Below are 24,499 nucleotides of genomic sequence, written 5' to 3' on the forward strand. Positions count from 1 at the left end.
GTGACGCTATGCATACAGCTTCTGCTGCACTGCATGCTGGGAGTAGGTTCGTGGTTTCCTGCTGAAGATCACGCTGGTACGAAAGCTGGCAATTGTATCCTGGGATTTATAGCGCTTTCCCCTGTTTGTTTCCTGGGATGTGCTGACTCTCAGCTGCCTAATAACCAAGTCAGTAAATCAGATATAGACTGATGGGTGTCTTACGTGTGCAATGTTGTTTGTGTATAACAGTATTAGTGTGTGTAACTGTGTTTATACTGTGTGTGTGATAAATGTGTAGCTAATTGCGGGAGGAGCAGCACAATTCTACTGTTCTACATGATATGTAGCTCCATATAAGGTCTATAAACTATGTATTTTGTTCTTTATATTAGATAGCGGAGAAGTGCAGTACATATTAGATAGAGGGAATATTATATCTGTATGTTGGGTACTGGGAAGGGGGTTTGTGTGCACTTGTGCAGAGGGAACCTCTCTATAGTATATGTCTGTATATAAGGTATATGGAGGGGCTTTTTGTGATGCATAGTCAAAGGGCTATTATGATGTAAAATTACATAGTGACTCTGTAATGCTATTTCACCCACACACATAGGTAGAACGTCTCTACTAAGGTTTTGTAGAAGTTGGCTCTGTTTGAGTGAGAGGGAACCTGTCTCTGATAATATGTACTGTATATCTATAAGGTACTGGGGAGGGGTCTGTATATGTGAGAGGCAGAGGGAACATCTCTATAATATATATCTGTATAGAAGATACAGTGAGGGGTCTGTGTATATGTTAGGTAAAGGGAACTTCGTGTGTGTGTGTGTATATATATATATATATATATATAGTTGAAGAAAAAAATAACATCAGACAGCTGTTCCAAATTAATAAGGTTATAATTGTACAATTAAACAGGATTACAACAACAAAATGACAACAAGTCACTTTACAGTAATACAGAGTGTGGCGCGCAGCATTATATAGCAACAGTGTCTCTTTTTATAGCCCATGTGCTGTGCCTCAATCTTCACAATAAGCACCTTGTGGTCTTCTTCTTATCTTGTCCATACAAACTTTGGGTGTTACTGTAGCTGAAAATACTTTGCATATACAGCAGTTTCTGTACTAGCTGAACTGACAAAAATAAATGTAACTGTTTAAAAATATCACTTGTCCCTTATAACACATAGGAAAAATATATATACAGAATTAAAAATATTTTTCCTCAACAATATATATATAGGGCTGGGAGATATGGGCAAAACAAAATTGCATTATTTATTTTTTTTTAAAAACGCAATTGCGATTTCATCGCATTTTTTTTATAAATGACTATAACGCCTTCATTTTGCATTATAAAGTTTATTTAACACTACAGAATCTTAATGTACATGTTTCTCAATGCCCAATACACTCTTGGAGCATAAAAATACAAACCACAAAATAGTTCAAATAAAATTTGCTGCCTGTGATGTGATTAAATAGTAGCCACTAGCCAGTTATTAGGTCTTATGACACACAACATTGTCATGTTTTCTTGAACAAGAAGAAAAAATGGGGTTTATTTAGCAGCGCTAAAAAAGCTAGGAAATGATGATACCAATCTAATTTAAGTTTTATACAATCTTGTGTATTTAAAAATTCTTATAACACATAAAAACAACAGCAAATGCTATTCCTAATTAATAAAGGGACGTCTCCCTTATACAACACTTATAAAAACAGACTAGAACCATATATTGATAAACCCTAGAATTCCAGGTATAAAGGAATTAATTCTCTAGATAACATATGGCAAGCAACAATTTTATAGGATAAATGGTGAATTGAATATTTAAAAAGCACAAATGTATCAATCCTAATATATTAAAAGCAAATTGATTCAGCGCTAATTTTCAAATTGATTCAACTATAATTAGAAAGTGAGCGTAACAGCTTTGGTTCAACTGTGATTAGAAGTTGAGCGTAACAGCTTTACAGTTCTTCAGTAACAAATACCGTTATAAAGTTACACAGTTACAGGTATACCCCGCTCATACAGCGGGCTAGGGACCGGAGCCCCGCTGTAAAGTGAAAACCGCCTTAAAGTGAAACAAGGCAGTTTTTGCTTTCTTTTCACTTGCCAGTGTGTCTAAAAACTTGAAAACATGTTTGAACTAACATATATTAGGGGTGCAATAGTGCTACATTTAATTTAACACTAGCACAGCACAGTATTCAATAAATACTGTCCCTGTAAAATAGTGACAATTACTGTAGTAAAATTTGCCAGACTATGACACTGAGACACAGATTGCACTGTAAAGCAGTAAGAGAAGTGAACTGTGCATAACAAAATGGTGCCAGTCACTTTTCTCGCAATCTCACGATAATTACAGCACTATTTCAAAATCCTTGGAGGTTGAACTTCAGCTCCACAAAGCGCTGTATTAGCGAAGCTCTGTAAAGTGAAGCGCTGTAAAGTGAGGTATACCTGTACTTTCCTTGGACATATAATTGGCTCAGTTGTGCTGGATAGTTAAAAAGGAAAAAAACAGCCGTTTTTCTGATTTAGGTGCCAAAACAATCGTGGTTAATGGAAATGGTTAATTTAACATATGAATACCTTTATGTCGTTAAAGTTCAGTTTGCATGTTTTAAAAACCGTAGTGCAAATTAGTGTAGAGGTACCTTAATCTGTCCAGGTTGCAACCGCTGATAGTCTTCACTGTGAGGGATTCACAGACTGTTAGTTCCTGGTGATTCTGATAAGTCACCTGACCTTCTCTTTGATTCAGAGGTCAGGGGTGATGATCCGTTCTGGTGATGTAGTTATCCTTTTTTTGTTTTCCTTTCTTCTTATAGCCCAACTATTGTTTTCAAATGGTTTCCCTCAGACTTCTTAAGGTTTGAAGAAATCTTTGGTCAGTGTTTAGCAGTAACACCGCATTCCCTGAAGTAACCAAAGGTAGATTTTAACTTGCAGGGTCAGGAGAAAAGTTTAAAGTTGCAGGGTCACACAGCTTTGTGACAGTAGTAAATGAAGTTTAGTAGAGTGTAGCAGGTCCCATTCAACGCGTTTCACCCTTCTGGGCTTGATAAAGATAAAGCCCAGAAGAGTGAAACGCGTTTAATGGGACCTGCTACACTCTACTAAACTTCATTTACTACTGTCACAAAGCTGTGTGACCCTGCAACTTTAAACTTTTCTCCTGACCCTGCAAGTTAAAATCTACCTTTGGTAACTTCAGGTAATACGGTGTTACTGCTAAACACTGACCAAAGATTTCTTAAAACCTTAAGAAGTCTGAGGGAACCGAGATGAAAACAATATTTGGGCTATAAGAAGAAAGGAAAACAAAAAAAGGATAACTACATCACCAGAACGGATCATCACCCCTGACCTCTGAATCAAAGGGAAGGTCAGGTGACTTATCAAAAGCACCAGGAACTATCAGTCTGTGAATCCCTCACAGTGAAGACTATCAGCAGTTGCAACCAGGACAGATTAAGGTACCTCTACACTAATTTGCACTACGGTTTTTAAAACATGCAAACTGAACTTTAAAGACATCAAGGTATTCATATGTTAAATTAACCATTTCCATTAACCACGATTGTTTTGGCACCTAAATCAGAAAAACTGCTGTTTTTTGCCTTTTTAACTATCCAGCACACCTGAGCCAATTATATGTCCAAGGAAAGTAACTGTGTAACTTTATAACGGTATTTGTTACTGAAGAACTGTAAAGCTGTTATGCTCAACTTCTAATCACAGTTGAACCAAAGCTGTTACGCTCACTTTCTAATTACAGTTGAATCAATTTGAACATTAGCGCTGAATCTATTTGCTTTTAATATATTAGGATTGATACATTTGTGCCTTTTAAATATTCAATTCACCATTTATCCTATAAATTTGTTGCTTGCCGTATGTTATCTAGAGAATTAATTCCTTTATACCTGGAATTCTAGGGTTTATCAATATATGGTTCTAGTCTGTTTTTATAAGTATTGTATAAGGGAGACGTCCCTTTATTAATTAGGAATAGCATTTGCTGTTGTTTTTATGTGTTATAAGAATTTTTAAATAAACAAGATTGTATAAAACTTAAATTAGATTGGTATCATCATTTCCTAGCTTTTTTAGCGCTGCTAAATAAACCCCATTTTTTCTTCTTATCCACCATTTAGTTCTCTTTGAGGGAAGAACTTTTTTAGCAGCAGGAATCCACCTTTAGGCGCTCCTATCACACTACACATGTTTTCTTGAACAGTCATTCTAACTGTGGACAGTGGTATGATTAACAAATGAAGCAGTGTAAGCCACATACACACATACATACACACACACACACACACACACACACATATATATATATATATATATATATATATATATATATATATATATATATATATATATATATAATATTTGTTTTCTTCTTTTTTAAACATTTTAATTTGACTGAAAATGAGCCCTGCTCCTGTCCAGGAATCCATTACAGGCATATAGCAGTAGGGGTGGGGGCTGCTCGTTTCAGAAATGCTGTGCCTTGCTGATATAAAATACATTGTAGATGCAGTTAAGTTAACCCAGCAGCTAATAGCAGAGGGGACTGCAGTTTTAGCCTTTTTGGGAGCCGTGGGGTTAACTGCATCTGCTATGTATTTAAGCCGTTTCTCAGAGAGCAGGATATTGTGTGGGAGGTTCCATAATGTTTACATACCCTAAGTTTCAGACTGCAGATGTCCCTAGGAGGAAATATAAGTATGTGGCTTTCTCTGCTCTTCATTCCTGCATGGGCTCCTTTTAGATTTCTAGATTGATCGGCTGCTTCTCAGAACAGAAAGTGAAAGTAAAAGAGCCATTTTACAAATGTGTGCTAAAAGTAACCACTAGATGGAGCTGGTTTGCAAGAAATCACACAGAAATTAATGCATTAGAGCCACTTCTAAAGGAATTTTTTATGTAGGAAAAAACTGCGACTCCTCGCGGGTTTAAAATCGCAGCGATTAATCACGTTTTTAATACCAAAATATCATGTATGAGCGGCTTACTCACCAGGGTCATAGGAAGCAGTAAGGAGTGTCAGATATACTGACCAGTTCTCACCCGATTCTTGTATAGGGCTGAGTAGTCTTCAGTTAAGTGGCCGTAGAAGCAGTGAATCCGGCCGTCGGCTGGTTGTTGGTCTGGAGCAGGCCCGTAAGCAGGGAGGCACAAAGATGGCGGGTGTTCGCGCCTTATTTACAGTTTGCGAACCAAGGAGTCCCGGTCGAGTTATCCCCTGATCTTTAGGGGCCAGATGTTTCGGCACACACCGTAGTGCTGTCCGTGCCTTGAGAAGGTGTAGAGGGTGAGTATGGGCGCTCTCGGCAGAAGCCTCTCCAGGGTCGGTAAACAGGCAGGACTTTCGTTCAGATGCAGCCTCACCCGCTCAGAGAATGTTAGTAGCGGGTAGCTCCGGAGCGGATCCCCGGCCCTCCAGAGCGGTGCTGGCAAGAGGGGACTGGTGGCAGGTGATGTTTGTCGGAGGAGCAGGCTGCTACTCCGGAGCGGAGCCCCGACCCTCCGGAGTAGGGGGACAGTAATAGCCAGCAGTTGAGGTCCAAATCAGCTTGTGCCCGTCGAGTTCAGATCAGCTTGGGTGGTGGTAGTAGCGGGTGAGCTGTGTCCGGAGGTCCAGGTAAGTTTGAGTGGTAGTGGGGATGTCCAGGGTAGAGCTCCGATCTTCCAGGCTGAAGCTAATGGCGGCCTGTGCTCTCAGCAGTGGCACTGCTGGTAATCGGCTCAGTGGTCACTCTTAGGTCAAAGTGGCTAAAACAGGGCACCATACCAAGGTATAATGTCTCTCCACGACAGCTAACCACCCAGGTGGACTTTGAGGCCAAAATGTATACTTAGTATAGCTTTTTTTAGCTTATTTTAAACTATTAGTCTGAGGAGCTCGGCATACACACATCCATCCAGTACAGTGGCTAACTCCGCCCCCCTTAATCACGTTTTTAAATTGCATATGCGATTAATCGTGCAGCCCTAATAAATATAAATATATATATATATATATATATATATATATATATATATATATACCGTAAGCTCATCAAGTTTATTTTATTTAAAATGTTTAGTTTAATGTAATGAAATAACTTTGCAATATATTTTCATTCTTTATTTTGAACTTTTTTGTGTCGTCTGGTTCCGAAAATTAAGCAATTTCTAATTCTATGAACTTAGATGCACCCTGCTGACTTCTCAAGGCTAACTCAGCTACATATATGTCTCTAAGTGGCATTATCATATAACAACTGCACTTTATACTAACATTATGACTGTAGCTAGCCTTGTTGTCTCTAAATAAAGAAAATGGTGGGTGGAGTTTGGCTATTGAAAAATAACTGCTGTAAAAAAAGGATGTTAATGTTAGACTTGGCTGATATGTTATTCTATAGCAACACAACAGGAATATCCTTTAATTACAAGGTGTTTACTGTCCCTTTAAAGGGACATTATACACTCAAACATATGGGCTAATTAAATAAAGCATTAAAAGAAAATAAAAGTTTTTAATTAACATGTGTTATCTATTTTGCTGCTTAAAGTGAAGGTCACTTTTCATGTGAAAGTGCCTGGTTTTAAAAAAACTATTAAAAATGGGCACTTTCATTCATGAAAATTGACATAGCACCGTATTTTAAAAATTCTTACCTTGTTCTTCTTTAACGCCGGATCGGCCTTCTGAAACGACGCCCCGCCTGCTTCTTCCTGGTTTACTTACCCAGCAATGACGAAACTGGCTTCCTCCAATCACGGCATTGCCTCATGCAATGATTACCCCGGGGGGAAGGCCGTGATTGGAGGATGTCGGAATCGTCATTGCGTACGTATGAAGAGGCTTGCGATGGACTGGTCAAGCACTGGAGCGGCTTCAAGAAGAAAAGGTAAGTATAGTTTAAAAAAAAAAAAAAAACGGCTGAAATGTCAATTTTCAGGAATGAAAGTGCCCTTGTTTTTAATAGTTTTTTTTTAAAAAAACAGGCACTTTCACATGGAAATTGACCTTCACTTTAAGGTCCTTAAAATGATGTTAAAGTTTGAAGTTCTCTGACTTCTTGAGAATACGTTTGTAATACCCAGTAGCTACAGAACAAGACTTTTTACCACACTCCCTAAATAGTGTTTACAGACAGCCCTCCTGCTGGAGCGGTCTGTGTAATGTGCTTTGTGCCGTACTATGTTCAAAGGCAGAAACAATGCAGATATACACAGAATATACACAGAAGCTGCAGAATTCCACTTCCCTTTCTCCCTCCGGTTACCACAGATCTCCTCCAGTTTCTGCACAACCTAATTAAATGCTGTGGTAACCGGGAGGGGGAAGGGAAGTGGAATTCCTGCAGTGTTAGAACGGACAGAAGGGAAAATATGCTGCTGAGTTTAGCAGCTTCTGTGTTTATCTGTGTCTGCTGATTTCACACAGTCCGTTCTAACGCTGCATGAATTCCACTTCCCTCCCTCCTCCCGGGTTACCACAGCATTTAATTAGGTTGTACAGAGACTGGAGGAGATCTGTGGTAACCGGAGGGGGAAAGGGAAGTGGAATTCTGCAGCTTCTGTGTATATCTGCATTGTTTCTGCCTTTGAACATAGTACTGCACAAAGCACATTACACAGACCGCTCCAGCAAACACTATTGAGTGTGGAAAAAAGCCTTGTTCTGTAGCTACTGGGTATTACGAACGTATTCTCATGAAGTCAGAGGACTTCAAACTTTAACATCATTTTAGGATCTTAAAGGGACATGAAACCCAAATTTTTCTTTCTTTCATGGTTTAGATAGAGAATATAATTTTAAACAACTTTCTAATTTACTTCTATTATCTAATTTGTTTCATTCTCTTGATATAATTTGTTGAAGGAGCAGCAATACACTAATGGTTTCTAACTGAATACATGTGTGAGCCAATCACAATCGACATATATATGCAGGCACCAATCAACAGCTAGAACCTAGGTTCTGTGCTGCTCCTGAGCTTACCTAGATAAACATTTCAGCAAAGGATAACAAGAGAAGGAAGCAAATTAAATAATAGAAGTTAATTGGAAAGTTGTTTAAAATTGTATTCTCTATCTGAATCATGAAATAAATTTTTTAGGTTTCATGTCCCTTTAAGCAGCAAAATCAAACTCCAGGTGCCTTTAAACAATTTTGATGATGTGGAAAAATAATAAATGCAGTATAGTATAAAAATATGCATGGGTACACAAGGGAATTCCAGAGAATTATCACCAATTTGGGCTTATATTTTCATTAATTATTTAATTAATGCAAACTAAAGTTGGTTTCTAAAAGTGCTAGAAAAAGTCTATTGAAATGTCAGCATATAGTTTGCGTGGGTAACTCACAGAAGAAATAAACACAATGGAATTGATATTCAAAAAACATAAATGTAAATAGTTGGAAACAGCTTCAGCACAAGGTTGTCAAAGGGTTAAAGGTTTGTAAATAGTAAAAAAAAAAAAAAAAGCTATGTATTGTTAGGGAAGTTAAAGGGACGGTCTACTCCAGAATGTTTATTGTTTTAAAAAGATAGTTAATCCCTTTATTACCCATTCTCCCTAAGAGTGATGCCGGAAGCCAGATATGGACCCGTTGCTTATTGTGCCTAGAGCTTTATTACCCATTCCCCAGTTTTGCATAACCAACATGGTTGTATTAATACACTTTTTACCTCTGCGATTACCTTGTATCTAAGCCTCTGCAGAATGCCCCCTTATTCCAGTTGTTTTGACAGACATGCATTTTAGCCAACCAGTGCTTACTCCTAGGTAACTCCATATGCACAGTGTTATCTATATGGCACAAATGAACTAACCCCCTCTAGCTGTGAAAAACTGCCAAAATGCCCAGCAATAAGAGGCGGCCTTCAAGGGCTTAGAAATTAGTATATGAACTTACCTAGGATTAGCTTAGAACAAAGCAAAATTGATGATAAAAGTAAATTGGATGTCCTATCTGAATCAGGAAAGTTTAATTTTGACTAGACTGCCCCTTTAATGTATACCCCTTATGACAACGAACTGTACATGAGACTCTCTCTCTCTGTGTTTAGGCTCCTGTTACTGTAAAGATCACGTACAATAGACGTCACTGTGTTTGTCAGTAAAGTGGAAACATTATAGGAATATCTGATAAATTCATTTGTGCTGAACAAGACAATGTCTGACAAGAACCAAACCTCAGACCTTCCTGATGCACACAGAGGTAAGCAGGATGTCACATGTATGTCACCTGGTTTTGTCATCACAATGGGATAATATTTACATTAACTAACCAGAAACCTCTGTGATCTGTTTGTCTTAAAGGTACATAGGGGTTGAAAGTATATTGCCCCAAGGCAGAACATGCTGTGATCTGAGATGTCATTTCAGAAAATGCAGCATGTCTGCAGAAAGAATGGGACACATGCAGGAACTGTTGGCTGTTTTGCTTTGCAGCGCTGCTCTGCATCAGGCTGTTGTCTTCAAACTGCACTGTGCTCTGGCTGCACTGTGTAAGTTTTCCTTAACAAAGTGCATCCAGAACAAAGTGCTGTTTGAAGAGAACAGTCAAATATGGAGCAGTGCATTTATTATTATTGACTGACTCAAGACATAAAAACAACCGGTTTTTTTTTTCTCTGCAGCTAATGTGCAATGTACTATATTATAAAACTTTTAAAAAATGCTTTATTCTCTAGTTACTCAACACATTGCAATTGAGCTGGTGCTTTACTGTAACTGCTTAATTTAAAAATTCAAAATGATCTGCAGAAAATTTTTCACTTAAAAAATCTCATTGCAGAAAGTGGGGAAAAAAGGAAATTTGTTTCTTTTACGATACGATGAGTCCACGGATTTCATCCTTACTTGTGGGATATCGCCTCCTGGTCAGCAGGAGGAGGCAAAGAGCACCACAGCAGAGCTGTATATATAGCTCCTCCCTTCCCTCCCACTCCAGTCATTCGACCGAAGTTAGGAAGAGAAAGGAAAAGCCAAGGTGCAGAGGTGACTGAAGTTTAACAAAAATAAAGACCTGTCTCATAAAAAACAGGGTGGGCCGTGGACTCATCATATCGTAAAAGAAACAAATTTATCAGGTAAGAATAAATTTCCTTTTCTTTTACAAGATACGATGAGTCCACAGATTTCATCCTTACTTGTGGGATACAATACCAATGCTATAGTACACGGATGAAACGGGAGGGACAAGACAGGGAACCTAAACTGAAGGCACCACTGCTTAAAAAACTTTCCTCCCAAACACAGCCTCAGACGAGGCAAAAATATCGAATTTGGAAAAAGTGTGAAGAGACGACCAAGTTGCAGCTTTGCAAATCTGTTCAACAGTAGCATCATTTTTGAATGCCCATGAGGAAGCCACAGCTCTAGTGAAGTGAGCCGTAATTCGTGCAGGAGGCTGCTGTCCAGCAGTCTCATATGCAAACCGAATGATACTCTTCAGCCAAAATGAAAGAGAGGGAGCCGTAGCTTTCTGACCCCTACGCTTCCCAGAAAACACAATAAACAGGGAAGAAGATTGACGAAAATTCTTAGTCGCTTGTAAGTAAAACTTTAAAGCACGGACCACGTCCAAATTATATAACAGCCGTTCCTTCTTAGAAGAAGGATTAGGACACAAGGAAGGAACAACAATTTCCTGATTAATATTCTTATTAGAAACAACCTTAGGAAGGAAACCAGGTTTGGTACGTAACACCACCTTATCATAATGGAAAATAAGATAAGGAGAATCACATTGTAATGCTGAAAGCTCAGAAACTCTGAGCAGAAGCAATAGCAACCAAAAATAAAACTTTCCAAGATAACAACTTAATATCTATGGAATGCATAGGTTCAAACGGAACCCCTTGAAGAACATTAAGAACTAAATTCAAACTCCAAGGAGGAGCAATTGGTCTAAACACAGGCCTGATTCTAGTCAGAGCCTGAGAAAAATATTTAACATCTGGAACATCAGCCAGACGTTTGTGTAGCAAAATAGACAAAGCAGAAATCTGTCCCTTTAAGGAACTTGCCAACAGCCCTTTCTCCAATCCTTCTTGGAGAAAAGATAAAATCCTGGGAATCTTAACCCTACTCCATGAGTAGCCCTTGGATTCGCACCAATAAAGATATTTACGCCATATCTTATGGTATATCTTTCTAGTAACAGGCTTACATGCCTGAATCAAGGTATCAATGACCAAATCAGAGAACCCTCGCTTAGACCAGATCAAGCGTTCAATCTCCAAGCAGTTAGCTGCAGAGAAATTAGATTTGAATGATGGAAGGGTCCCTGAATGAGAAGCTCTTTCCTCAACGGAAGCTTCCATGGTGGCCGAGATGACATTTCCACCAGATCGGCATACCAAGTTCTGCGAGGCCACGCAGGAGCGATGAGGATCACCAAAGCCCTCTCCTGTTTGACTCGAGCAATCACCCGGGGAAGGAGGGCAAATGGAGGGAACACATAAGCTAGGTTGAACAACCAAGGCACTGCCAAGGCATCTATCAGCTCGGCCTGAGGATCCCTGGACCTGGACCCGTATCTCGGAAGCTTGGCATTCTGTGTTCACCTTCTGAAAATACCGCAGTACTCTCCAACTCGGGAACCCGGGAGGGTACGTCCGTAATCGCCATCATAGAATCAGAGGCAGAATTTACTACATAATTGTCCTGTCTTGAACGCTTGCCGTGCGATATGGGCAAATTAGCTAACGCATCAGAAAGAGTAGAGGACATCACTGCAGCTATGTCTTTTAATGTAAAAGCTGCAGATACTGGTGAAATACAAGGTCCCGCTTGAGCGGGCGTTAAGGGCTGTGACGCTTGGGGAGAAAGCTGCGGCATGTTCTGCATCTCATCTGTAGACTCTTGAGAAGCATTCAGCTTAGTCAATGATTTGTCAAAAACAATCTTGTCTCTAAAATGCAATGCCCTCTCAATACATGAGGGACAAAATGGAGCAGGGGGTTCCACAGTGGCATCCAAACACATTGAGCACGCTACAGTTTGGATATCGTTTTCCATCATAACAGAAAGAAAGAAGCAATTTGGTCTGAAAATTATTTCACAAATTTGTAGCTAATTGCATAGAAAAAAACAGCAGCACAGATTATTTTAAACCTGGGCAGCTACTGTGCCTTTAAAAACAAACAGGCATAAACAATTTAGACAGAGCCTGAAAGTGTTAACAAGCACAGAATATATGGAAACGGGCAGTTACTGTGCCTTTAAATATGTATTAACGATTGCAAAAGGCAACAATCAAAAAAACAATCTGTCTATATTTTATGTCAGTACCTCGCTACAGCTCTGCTGAGGCGCCTACCTGCCCCCACGGTCTTCCAACCACATTCGACAAGGAACCAGAGTAATCTGACAGAAAAAACGCCTAAGACCGTTCGTGTGTGTACTACCATGCTGTCTCGTCGTGAGTTAGTCTATTCCGGAAGCAAGACAGTCTGCGCGGCTAACAGCGTGCCAAAGCAAGTCCCACCCATCGTGGGCGTCGCATCTTAACCCCTGCTACAGAGACCAAAGAAAAACATGCAGCTGTAAACCGGAGTCCTATGCAAGGACTCCGGTAATCACGCCAGCGTCTAACACAGAGGCACCATAGCCCTAAGCATTCACACTGCAGCTATGTTCCCAGCCCCTGAATTAAGCCCCATTCGTAGGATCAAAATAGGTATAACATTAGCCTCTAATTTAACCCCCCTTGTGACACACATACATCGTTATAGAACAGCCCTTCTACTTGTTGCCAGGGCTCAAGATCCAACCACTTATAATGACACAGTCCCTTCTGAGTTAGCCAGTGTCCCAGAATAAAAAACTGCACTTACCTCAGTTCTGATCAACAGCCTGAGAAGGTCCACAGGATCAAGAGGTCTTCTCCCTCCAGCAGCTCTGTGGACACAAAGGGGCCTTAGTTAATATCTGCTAAGACCATCAGGATACAAAGGGCAGCACTAGTATGGGAGGCAAAGTGCAGGTAAAACCCCACCAGTTCCCATTGCTTTAAAACCACCTGTAGCTCTACTCTAGAGGCTGACAAGGAATACGGCTACACCCTATCGTAAAATAGTACACTTTGGCACCATTTTAAAAATAATAAACTCTTGATTGAAGAATCTAAACTAACACCTCACTTTACCTCTTCCTATCACTAACGCAGGCAAATAGAATGACTGGGGTGGGAGGGAAGGGAGGAGCTATATATACAGCTCTGCTGTGGTGCTCTTTACCTCCTCCTGCTGACCAGGAGGCGATATCCCACAAGTAAGGATGAAATCCGTGGACTCATCGTATCTTGTAAAAGAAAAGGTTCCGCCTCTGGTGTATATTGGTAATGTACAGAAGTCTCTACTACACAGTTTATAAAATCCTGCTTTACTCTTGTTGTTATTGACCAGATCGGCACTGTGCTCATGGCTATTGTGAATCTGTGTGCGTAAAGAGCGCTTATTGGTAGGTAAGCTCCATGCATAGTGTACCAACCAATCCGCTATTGCACATGTTGCCAATTTCTTATATACAAAATGTCTAAACATGGTTTTGTTTGTGTTTTTAGGCACTTTGCATTGCACAATGTCTTACTCTGGTGTGCTTAATTTGTACAACACCAGCTGATGAAATCAGAGTGCATTCTATACATGACAGCAGTGCTTGTCATCAGAGTATACTGACATAGGCTCACAATTGTGCTCTATAAATGGCAGCAGTGTTTGTCGTTAGAGCATTCAAAGGTAGATTCAGGAGCATGCTCTATATGTGCAGCAGTGCTTGTCATGAGAGCATACTGAGGTAGAACAGGAGCGCTCTCTATATATTGCAGCAGTGCTTGTCATGAGAGCATACTGAGGTAGAACAGGAGCGCTCTCTATATATTGCAACAGTGTTTATCATGAGAGCATACTGAGGTAGGTTTAGGAGTGCACTCTATACATGGGAGTAGTGTTTGTCATGAGAGCATACTGAGGTAGAACAGGAGCGCTCTCTCTATATGACAGCAGTGTTTGTCATGTGATCATACTGAAGTAGGCACAGCAGCATGCTCTATATATTGCAGCAGTGTTTGTCATGAAAGCATACTGAGGTAGAACAGGAGCGTGCTCTATATATGACAGTAGTGCTTGTCATGAGAGCATACTGAGGTAGAACAGGAGCGTGCTCTATATATGACAGTAGTGCTTGTCATGAGAGCATACTGAGGTAGAACAGGAGCGTGATGTATATATGGCTGCAGTGTTTCTCATGAGAGCATACTGAGGTAGGTACAGGAGCGTGATGTATATATGGCTGCAGTGCTTGTCATTAGAGCATACTGAGGTAGGCACAGGAGTGTGCTCTATATATGGCAGCAGTGCTTGTCATGAGAGCATACTGAGGTAGAACAGGAGCGCACTCTATATATGACAGTAGTGCTTGTCATGAGAGCATACTGAGGTAGAACAGGAGCACTGTCTATATATGGCAAAAAGATGTGGAGTCCACAGCTCTATGAATAAGCATCTGTTTATTATTATTATTATTATTATTATTATTATTATTCTTTATTTATGAAGCGCCAACATACTCTGCAGCGCTGTCCATGGATACAATTCATTTAAATAAAACAATTTAAGACTTGTAAGAGACCGGACAAAATTTACAAACACATACAGGAGGAATTGAGGACCCTGTTCCCATGGGAACTAAAGCATAACAGTCAGGTAAATGTGCACGTTATGCTTTAATAAACAGATGCTTATTCATAGTGCTGTGGACTCTACACCTTTTTGCTATACCGGTTAGGAGCCTTGGCCGTGGCTCCAGTCCTACGTGCACTACCCCAGATGGGAGTTCCAGGTGCTGAGCTTTACATTATCTGTTGTGTCTATATATGGGAGTAGGGTTTGTCATGAGAGCATACTGAGGAAGGTTCAGGAGCGCTCTCTATATGGCAGCAGTGTTTGTCAGGAGAGCATACTGAGGTAGGCTCAGAAGTGCTCTCTCTATATGGCACCAGTGCTTGTCATGAGTGTATACTGAAGTAGGCACAGCAGCATGTTCTATATATGGCAGCAGTGTTTGTAATGAGAGCATACTGAAGTAGGCACAGCAGCATGTTCTATATATGGCAGCAGTGTTTGTAATGAGAGCATACTGAAGTAGGCACAGCAGCATGTTCTATATATGGCAGCAGTGTTTGTAATGAGAGCATACTGAGGTAGGTACAGGAGCGTGCTGTGTATGAGGCAGCAGTGTTTGTAATGAGAGCATACTGAGGAAGGTACAGGATCATGCTCTATATGAGGCAGCAGTGATTGTAATGAGAGCATATTGAGGTAGGTACAGGTGCATGCTCTATATGAGGCAGTAGTGTTTGTAATGAGAGCATACTGAGGTAGGTACAGGTGCATGCTCTATATGAGGCAGTAGTGTTTGGAATGAGAGCATACTGAGATAGGCGCATGCTCTATATGAGGCAGCAGTGTTTGTAATGAGAGCATACTGATGTAGGTACAGGATCATGCTCTATATGAGGCAGCAGTGTTTGTAATGAGAGCATACTGAGGTAGGTACAGGATCATGCTCTATATGAGGCAGCAGTGTTTGTAATGAGAGCATACTGAGGTAGGTACAGGATCATGCTCTATATGAGGCAGCAATGTTTGTAATGAGAGCTGTTACAGTATATCCCGGATACCAAGGGTTAATACCAGATGAACGATGTCCTGAATATGGGATCAGCAACTCACAACCCAGCTAATTCCCCCCTCAAACATGAGACCAGGCTCCACATTGAAGGTTAAAACAGAATGCACTTTATTGAAGGCTATATGCCCAGTATTTATGCAGGTCTGACCCCAGATGGGGGGTTGAAAGAATATTGTACATTAGATAGAGGGAAAACACCCTTTGACATGCCACAATAGAATTACATTACTTAGCAGATAAGCAAGTTAAACACAAGACACAATTGAGCCCTTCTTATCACTTGGGCGTCTGCTCTCTGGATGTGACTAAACAATGTGAATGTTTATCACTAAACTTAATTACAGTACACAATAGCTGAGGCTAGCAACCTTGTCTTTAGAAAATAGCTTCTTAAAGCTGAACAAAGTTAACTCTTTCAGTACTGACAGAAGGGTCTGAGGTAGATACAGGATCATGCTCTATATGAGGCAGTAGTGTTTGTAATGAGAGCATACTGAGGTAGGTACAGGATCATGCTCTATATGAGACAGCAGTGATTGTAATGAGAGCATACTGAGGTAGGTACAGGCACATGCTCTATATGAGGCAGCAGTGTTTGTAATGAGAGCATACTGAGGTAGGTACAGGATCATGCTCTATATGAGGCAGCAGTGTTTGTAATGAGAGCATACTAAGGTAGGTACAGGATCATGCTCTATATGAGGCAGCATTGTTTGTAATGAGAGCATACTAAGGTAGGTACAGGATCATGCTCTATATGAGGCAGCAGTGTTTGTAATGAGAGCATACTGAGGTAGGTACAGGATCATGCTCTATATGAGGCAGCAGTTTTTGTAATGAGAGCATACTGAGGTAGGTACAGGATCATGCTCTATATGAGGCAGCAGTGTTTGTAATGAGAGCATACTGAGGTAGGTACAGGATCATGCTCTATATGAGACAGCAGTGTTTGTAATGAGAGCATACTGAGGTAGGTACAGGCGCATGCTCTATATGAGGCACCAGTGTTTGTAATGAGAGCATACTGAGGCAGGTACAGGCGCATGTTCTATATGAGGCAGCAGTGTTTGTAATGAGAGCATACTGAGGTAGGTACAGGATCATGCTCTATATGAGGCAGCAGTGTTTGTAATGAGAGCATACTGAGGTAGGTACAGGTGCATGCTCTATATGAGGCAGTAGTGTTTGTAATGAGAGCATACTGAGATAGGCGCATGCTCTATATGAGGCAGCAGTGTTTGTAATGAGAGCATACTGATGTAGGTACAGGATCATGCTCTATATGAGGCAGCAGTGTTTGTAATGAGAGCATACTGAGGTAGGTACAGGATCATGCTCTATATGAGGCAGCAGTGTTTGTAATGAGAGCATACTGAGGTAGGTACAGACGCATGCTCTATAGGAGGCAGAAGTGTTTGTAATGAGAGCATACTGAGGTAGGTACAGGATAATACACTCTATATGAGGCAGCAGTGATTGTAATGAGAGTATACTGAGGTAGGTACAGGCGCATGCTCTATATGAGGCAGCAGTGTTTGTAATGAGAGCATACTGAGGTAGGTACAGGATCATGCTCTATATGAGGCAGCAGTGATTGTAATGAGAGCACACTGTGGTAGGTAAAGGCACATGCTCTATATGAGGCAGCAGTGTTTGTAATGAGAGCATACTGAGGTAGGTACAGGATCCTGCTCTATATGAGGCAGCAGTGATTGTAATGAGAGCATACTGAGGTAGGTACAGGATTATGCTCTATATACTGCAGCAGTGTTTGTAATGAGAGCATACTGAGGTAGGTACAGGATCATGCTCTATATATGGCAGCAGTGATTGTAATGAGAGCATACTGAGGTAGGTACTGGATCATGCTCTATATGAGGCAGCAGTGTTTGTAATGAGAGCATACTGAGGTAGGTACAGGCGGATGCTCTATATGAGGCAGTAGTGTTTGTAATGAGAGCATACTGAGGTAGGTACAGGATCATGCTCTATATGAGGCAGCAGTGTTTGTAATGAGAGCATACTGAGGTAGGCACAGGATCATGCTCTATATGAGGCAGCAGTGTTTGTAATGAGAGCATACTGAGGTAGGTACAGGATCATGCTCTATATGAGGCAGCAGTGTTTGTAATGAGAGCATACTGATGTAGGTACAGGATCATGTAGGTATGTCTTTAGAAAATAGCTTCTTAAAGCTGAACAAAGTTAACTCTTTCAGTACTGACAGATGGGTCTGAGGTAGATACAGGATCATGCTCTATATGAGGCAGTAGTGTTTGTAATGAGAGCATACTGAGGTAGGTACAGGATCATGCTCTATATGAGACAGCAGTGATTGTAATGAGAGCATACTGAGGTAGGTACAGGCACATGCTCTATATGAGGCAGCAGTGTTTGTAATGAGAGCATACTGAGGTAGGTACAGGATCATGCTCTATATGAGGCAGCAGTGTTTGTAATGAGAGCATACTAAGGTAGGTACAGGATCATGCTCTATATGAGGCAGCAGTGTTTGTAATGAGAGCATACTGAGGTAGGTACAGGATCATGCTCTATATGAGGCAGCAGTTTTTGTAATGAGAGCATACTGAGGTAGGTACAGGATCATGCTCTATATGAGGCAGCAGTGTTTGTAATGAGAGCATACTGAGGTAGGTACAGGATCATGCTCTATATGAGGCAGCAGTGTTTGTAATGAGAGCATACTGAGGTAGGTACAGGCGCATGCTCTATATGAGGCACCAGTGTTTGTAATGAGAGCATACTGAGGCAGGTACAGGCGCATGTTCTATATGAGGCAGCAGTGTTTGTAATGAGAGCATACTGAGGTAGGTACAGGATCATGCTCTATATGAGGCAGCAGTGTTTGTAATGAGAGCATACTGAGGTAGGTACAGGTGCATGCTCTATATGAGGCAGTAGTGTTTGTAATGAGAGCATACTGAGATAGGCGCATGCTCTATATGAGGCAGCAGTGTTTGTAATGAGAGCATACTGATGTAGGTACAGGATCATGCTCTATATGAGGCAGCAGTGTTTGTAATGAGAGCATACTGAGGTAGGTACAGGATCATGCTCTATATGAGGCAGCAGTGTTTGTAATGAGAGCATACTGAGGTAGGTACAGACGCATGCTCTATAGGAGGCAGAAGTGTTTGTAATGAGAGCATACTGAGGTAGGTACAGGATAATACACTCTATATGAGGCAGCAGTGATTGTAATGAGAGTATACTGAGGTAGGTACAGGCGCATGCTCTATATGAGGCAGCAGTGTTTGTAATGAGAGCATACTGAGGTAGGTACAGGATCATGCTCTATATGAGGCAGCAGTGATTGTAATGAGAGCACACTGTGGTAGGTAAAGGCACATGCTCTATATGAGGCAGCAGTGTTTGTAATGAGAGCATACTGAGGTAGGTACAGGATCCTGCTCTATATGAGGCAGCAGTGATTGTAATGAGAGCATACTGAGGTAGGTACAGGATTATGCTCTATATACTGCAGCAGTGTTTGTAATGAGAGCATACTGAGGTAGGTACAGGATCATGCTCTATATATGGCAGCAGTGATTGTAATGAGAGCATACTGAGGTAGGTACTGGATCATGCTCTATATGAGGCAGCAGTGTTTGTAATGAGAGCATACTGAGGTAGGTACAGGCGGATGCTCTATATGAGGCAGTAGTGTTTGTAATGAGAGCATACTGAGGTAGGTACAGGATCATGCTCTATATGAGGCAGCAGTGTTTGTAATGAGAGCATACTGAGGTAGGCACAGGATCATGCTCTATATGAGGCAGCAGTGTTTGTAATGAGAGCATACTGAGGTAGGCACAGGATCATGCTCTATATGAGGCAGCAGTGTTTGTAATGAGAGCATACTGAGGTAGGTACAGGATCATGCTCTATGTGAGGCAGCAGTGATTGTAATGAGGACATACTGAGGTAGGTACAGGATCATGCTCTATATGAGGCAGCAGTGTTTGTAATGAGAGCATACTGAGGTAGGTACATGATCATGCTCTATATGAGGCAGCAGTGTTTGTAATGAGAGCATACTGAGGTAGGTACAGGCGCATGCTCTATATGAGGCAGTAGTGTTTGTAATGAGAGCATACTGAGTTAGGTACAGGATCATGCTCTATATGAGGCAGCAGTGTTTGTAATGAGAGCATACTGAGGTAGGTACAGGATCATGCTCTATATGAGGCAGCAGTGATTGTAATGAGAGCATACTGAGGTAGGTACAGGATCATGCTCTATATGAGGCAGCAGTGATTGTAATGAGAGCATACTGAGGTAGGCACAGCAGCATGTTCTATATATGGCAGTAGTGTTTGTAATGAGAGCATACTGAGGTAGGTACAGGCGCATGCTCTATATGAGGCAGCAGTGTTTGTAATGAGAGCATACTGAGGTAGGTACAGGCGCATGGTCTATATGAGGTTGCAGTGTATGTAATGAGAGCATACTGAGGTAGGTACAGGATCATGCTCTACATGAGGCAGCAGTGATTGTAATGAGAGCATACTGAGGTAGGTACAGGATCATGCTCTATATGAGGCAGCAGTGTTTGTAATGAGAGCATACTAAGGTAGGCACAGGATCATGCTCTATATGAGGCAGCAGTGATTGTAATGAGAGCATACTGAGGTAGGTACAGGCGCATGCTCTATATGAGGCAACAGTGATTGTAATGAGAGCATACTGAGGTAGGTACAGGATCATGCTCTATATGAGGCAGCAGTGTTTGTAATGAGAGCATACTGAGGTAGGTACAGGATCATGCTCTATATTAGGCAGCAGTGTTTGTAATGAGAGCATACTGAGGTAGGTACAGGATCAGGCTCTATATGAGGCAGCAGTGTTTGTAATGAGAGCATACTGAGGTAGGTACAGGATCATGCTCTTTATGAAGCAGCAGTCATGGGAGCACACAGAAGTAGGCTCAGGAGCGTGCTTTATGTATGACAGCAGTGCTTGTCGTGAGAGCATACTGAGATAGGCACAAGTTAAGTTGTATCAAGGAGTTAAATACATACTTAGTGACTACAGTATTTCAAGACGCTGGTTTATTTGGGCCCATAGTTGGGATCTGTTAAAGGGACATTCCGATCAAAATTTAAATGCGCAAAAATGAATTTCATCTCTGAATAGAAACATATTTGCAATATACATGTACAGTATTGGCAAAAATGCTTCTTTTAAAAGTTATCACTGTTTTAGTGTTAGCATTTTTCTCTGCACGTGCATGTGATGCATAGCTAGATATTCTCAGTGCAGCAGCATTTTAAATATTGCAGCTGCTTATTAACAGATGGTACAAGCACTTTAGGCTCCCTCACAAGTGCTGTGTTGAAAATGCTGGTGCACGGGGCATACTTAAATGCACTTTTGAAACCGCTATAGCTTTTAATAGAAGCACTTTTGCTAATACATGTAAATTACAAAAATGCTACAATTCAAAACTGAAATGCATCCACGTGGATTCCAATTTTTTGGCTGGAATGTCCCTTTAACCTTTTTAAATTGGGTTTTTTTTTCTTCTTAGCTGAGCTATTGTACTTATTTTTTTATTATTTAAATTGTGTTCTATAAAATCTGTGCCAATTTCTTCCCAAAAGTGATTCAATATTACTCAAAGCTGTAAGTGACTGCATTTAATACAAAGCGTGATTTTATTATCTAGATTATTAGGCTTAAAGGGACATGAAACCCAACATTTTTCTTTCATGATTTAGATAGAGAGTACAATTTTTAACAACTTTCCAATTTACTACTTTAATTAATTTGCTTCCTTCCCTTGTTATCCTTTGCTGAAATATTATCTAGAAAAGCTCAGGAGCATCAAAGAACCTAGGCCTAGATTTGGAGTTTGGCGGTAGCCGTGAAAACCAGCGTTAGAGGCTCCTAACGCTGGTTTTAGGCTACCGCCGGTATTTGGAGTCATTAAGAAAAGGGTCTAACGCTCACTTTTCAGCCGTTACTTTTCCATACCGCAGATCCCCTTACGTCAATTGCGTATCCTATCTTTTCAATGGGATCTTCCTAACTCCGGTATTTAGAGTCGTGTCTGAAGTGAGCGTTAGAAATCTAACGACAAAACTCCAGCCGCAGAAAAAAGTCAGTAGTTAAGAGCTTTCTGGGCTAACGCCGGTTCATAAAGCTCTTAACTACTGTGATCTAAAGTACACTAACACCCATAAACTACCTATGTACCCCTAAACCGAGGCCCCCCCACATCGCCGACACTCGATTACATTTTTTTAACCCCTAATCTGCCGACCGCCACCTACGTTATCCTTATGTACCCCTAATCTGCTGCCCCTAACACCGCCGACCCCTATATTATATTTATTAACCCCTAATCTGCCCCCCACAACATCGCCGCCAACTACCTACAATAATTAACCCCTAATCTGCCGACCGCAAAGAGCCGCCACCTACATTATAGCTATGTACCCCTAATCTGCTGCCCCTAACACCGCCGACCCCTATATTATATTTATTAACCCCTAACCTGCCCCCCACAACGTCGCAGCCAGCTACCTACAATAATTAACCCCTAATCTGCCGACCGCAAAAAGCCGCCACCTACATTATAGCTATGTACCCCTAATCTGCTGCCCCTAACACCGCCGACCCCTATATTATATTTATTAACCCCTAACCTGCCCCCCACAACGTCGCAGCCAGCTACCTACAATAATTAACCCCTAATCTGCCGACCGCAAAAAGCCGCCACCTACATTATAGCTATGTACCCCTAATCTGCTGCCCCTAACACCGCCGACCCCTATATTATATTTATTAACCCCTAATCTGCCCCCCTCAACGTCGCCTCCACCTGCCTACACTTATTAACCCCTAATCTGACATCACTCTTCAGCCCCCCGCTTGGGCTTGGATCAAGACTCTGGACCGATCGGTGAACCCGGCGAGGTGAACACAAGGTAGGAAGATCTTCAGGGGCTTAGTGTTAGGTTTATTTAAGGGGGGTTTGGGTTAGATTAGGGGTATGTGGGTGGTGGGTTGTAATGTTTGGGGGGGGTATTGTATGTGTTTTTTTACAGGAAAAAGAGCTGAATTTTTTGGGGCATGCCCCGCAAAGGGCCCTGTTCAGGGCTGGTAAGGTAAAAGAGCTTTGAACTTTAGTAATTTAGAATAGGGTAGGGCATTTTTTTATTTTGAGGGTCTTTGTTATTTTATTAGGGGGCTTAGAGTAGGTGTAATTAGTTTAAAATTGTTGTAATATTTTTCTTATGTTTGTAAATATTTTTTTATTTTTTGTAACTTAGTTCTTTTTTATTTTTTGTACTTTAGTTAGTTTATTTCATTGTAGTTATTTGTAAACTTTATTAGAATAGCGGTGAGCTCCGGTCGGCAGATTAGGGGTTAATTATTGTAGGTAGCTGGCGGCGACGTTGTGGGGGGCAGGTTAGAGGTTAATAAATATAATATAGGGGTCGGCGGTGTTAGGGGCAGCAGATTAGGGGTACATAAGGATAACGTAGGTGGCGGCGCTTTGCGGTCGGCAGATTAGGGGTTAATTATTGTAGGTAGCTGGCGGCGACGTTGTGGGGGGCAGATTAGGGGTTAATAAATATAACATAGGGGTCGGCGGTGTTAGGGGCAGCAGATTAGGGGTACATAGGGATAATGTAAGTAGCGGCGGTTTACGGAGCGGCAGATTAGGGGTTAATAATAATATGCAGGGGTCAGCGATAGTGGGGGCGGCAGATTAGAGGTTAATAAGTGTAAGGTTAGGGGTGTTTAGACTCGGGGTACATGTTAGGGTGTTAGGTGCAGACGTAGGAAGTGTTTCCCCATAGCAAACAATGGGGCTGCGTTAGGAGCTGAACGCGGCTTTTTTGCAGGTGTTAGGTTTTTTTTCAGCTCAAACAGCCCCATTGTTTTCTATGGGGGAATCGTGCATGAGCACGTTTTTTAGGCTGGCCGCGTCCGTAAGCAACTCTGGTATCGAGAGTTGGAGTGGCGTTAAATATGCCTCTACGCTCCCTTTTTGGAGCCTAACGCAGACATTCTGTGGACTCTCAATACCAGAGTTATTTTAAAGGTGCGGCCAGAAAAAAGCCAGCGTTAGCTACGCGGGTCGTTACCGACAAAACTCTAAATCTAGCCGTTAGTTTCTAGCTGCTGATTGGTTGCTGCATGTTTATACCGATTGTCATTGGCTCATCCATTTTTTTCAGTTTGAAACCAGTAGTGCATTTCTGCTCCTTCAACAAATGATACCAAGAGAATGAAACAAATTAGATAATAGAAGTAAATTAGAAAGTTGTTTAAAATTGTATTCTCTATCTAAATCATGAAATCATTTTTTTGGGTTTCATGTCCCTTTAAGAATATTATTGTTATATAACAGAAATTTGTATTTTTTTTTTTTTTTAAGTTTATGTTACACCCTGTACTGTGCTCTATCAGGTAACTTCCTGCTGTAATTACAGGGCGTCTAGAGGAAAGGAGAGTCTGCCGGGGCTGTGCACACAGTTACTTACTGCTCGCCCTCCCTGCCGGTGAGTAGTAATACGCGAGAGTCTGCCGGGGCTGTGCACACAGTTACTTACTGCTCTCCCTCCCTGCCGGTGAGTAGTAATACGCGAGAGTCTGCCGGGGCTGTGCACACAGTTACTTACTGCTCTCCCTCCCTGCCGGTGAGTAGTAATACGTGAGAGTCTGCCGGGGCTGTGCACACAATTACTTACTTGTCTCCCTCCCTGCCGGTGAGTAGTAATACGTGAGAGTCTGCCGGGGCTGTGC

At 41.3% G+C, this 24,499-nt stretch overlaps 1 long non-coding RNA gene across 1 annotated transcript; it reads left to right on the forward strand.

Annotated features, from left to right (window-relative positions):
- The first annotated feature begins 73 nt into the window (after nucleotides 1-73).
- Nucleotides 74-24,282, forward strand: LOC128657027 (uncharacterized). The gene is made up of 3 exons (XR_008402079.1): nucleotides 74-168; nucleotides 9,085-9,236; nucleotides 24,187-24,282. It is a non-coding gene; the product is annotated as an uncharacterized LOC128657027 (long non-coding RNA).
- The last annotated feature ends 217 nt before the right edge of the window (nucleotides 24,283-24,499 follow it).

This window comes from Bombina bombina, chromosome 4 (genome assembly GCF_027579735.1).
Source record: "Bombina bombina isolate aBomBom1 chromosome 4, aBomBom1.pri, whole genome shotgun sequence".
NCBI classification, from domain to species: Eukaryota; Metazoa; Chordata; class Amphibia; order Anura; family Bombinatoridae; genus Bombina; species Bombina bombina.